A 1,949-nucleotide genomic window follows, 5' to 3' on the forward strand; every position below is an offset into this window, starting at 1 on the left:
GGCTGTATAGCTGGGTGGCTGTATAGCTGGGTGGCTGTATAGCTGGGTGGCTGCATAGCTGGGGGGCTGCATAGCTGGGGGGCTGTATAGCTGGGTGGCTGGCCCCCGGAGTCCTCCTCTCCCCCTTCCTTCCTCCTTCCTTTCTGCTCTTCCTCTTTCCCGTTTATTCTCTCTGCCTGCCAGTCCCGCCTATCCTTTCTCCTCCCTTGTTATTGGCTGTTCAGCGCTTTATTAGACCAATCAGGTGTTTTAGTCAAGCAAAGTAACACAGCTTCACAGAATTAAACAAATACAACATAAAAAGAATGTAACACATCTTTGCATCATTAAAACAAATTTTCCATAGCATAAGCCAATGTAACACATCTTCAACTAATATTCCATAACACCCAAGTACTAGGATGATAAGCCTTTGCCACCAGCCCTAGCTCTCAAACCCATCTCTGGCTCTGGCTGCTGGTCCTTGTTCGTAGGAGCTGTGCACAGGGAAGTGGAAGCTATTTACAGATAGCCTCTTGCCCAAGCACATTCAAATTTAGAAGGATTGTGAATGAAATCAGGGGGGCTGCATTGCTTTGTCTTTGTGATGGGACTGGAGGTTCAACTCAAGGTCTTGCTAGGTATGCTTGCTACCATTGAGTGAGACACCTCAGCCCTCGAGTGGGTTGAACTTAATTCATCTGGCCATTTACTCAGTAACTGTGGATAACACTTTTCCAAGCTGGAGGTGATCATTGGTGTAACACATTAGTTCAAAGAGTCACCTCTTTTTGGCTGAGTTCTGCTCTTTCATTCCAGAACGCGGGAGAGACTCTGGTGCAAAGATTCTTCCAGAAAGAAGGGGACAGAGGCCTTTTTAAAAAGTGATGCTGTTGGACATAACAACCAAAGCTGGCTACAAAGAGCGTATGGATCTTCCCGTTAACCTGAATAATTGACTAACTGAGAGATCCTACTTCTCAATCAGGTTAAATATTAAATATGCATGACAATTGAGATCAGGTTCAGCTCAAGTGATGTAAACACGGGAGAGAACGTCACCTTCCTCTACCACTCAAATACCCCTCCTCTGTGCCACAGAAAGGAACTCGGGCTGAGCGACCCTCCCAGTCAAACAGTGCTGCGCCTACAAGAAAACACGCGCCTCTGCTCTGAGCACACTTCCAGACGGGCGTTTCTAGAACGTAAGAACGTTAGACCACACACCTTCCACCGCTATGGACAGAGAGGTCCCGCCCTCCTGCAGGGCGTTAGGCATCTTCAAGTAAGGAACTCCAAATGAACTGTCCCATGGCATACTAAATGGTCCCCCTTTTTCTTCCAGGGATCCCTTATCCAGGAATGTCCTTAAGATCTTTCAAACACCTCTCCAGCCAGAAACACAAGAAAACATGATCTTTCTAAGTCTCACTGGGAGGAGTTGGTCAACCTTGGGTCCATTTTCTTGGGCACAACACCCTCATTGTGTCTACTTCCCACAAGGGACTTTAAACGAACTAACTTTGCGCTCACGCTTAAGCCTTGCCTCACCTTCCACTGGCCTTTCAAACCCTTTGTTTGAAGGTCGATCTTGTGTGTTTGTTCCCCCACCCTTTCTCCATTCCTCCGCCCTAACTGCAAATGCCAGTTCCAGCCAAATTTCTCAGCAGTTCAGTCAGCGTACACTGCGGGACCATGTTATTTTGCTGCAAGTGCATACACACCATTCTTGGAGAACTGGATCCAGGTCTGTACACAGGCCTGCATGCCTGGTCATTTGGGGTTGTCCCAGGCATGCCACCAATGTCGGTTTACCCTTCTGCATAGTACAGAGATCCTAAATCTGGTGCCAGCTTCCCCCAGACGTTTTGAGTTTATTTGACTAGCCAGCACTCTTGTACCTACAGGGAAAAAAATGGAGGCTCGTGGTGAACTGATGTATAGAAAATCTTTGTTCGGTGTTAAAAAAC

This window comes from Microtus ochrogaster, unplaced genomic scaffold, assembly GCF_000317375.1.
Source record: "Microtus ochrogaster isolate Prairie Vole_2 unplaced genomic scaffold, MicOch1.0 UNK9, whole genome shotgun sequence".
Taxonomy (NCBI): Eukaryota; Metazoa; Chordata; class Mammalia; order Rodentia; family Cricetidae; genus Microtus; species Microtus ochrogaster.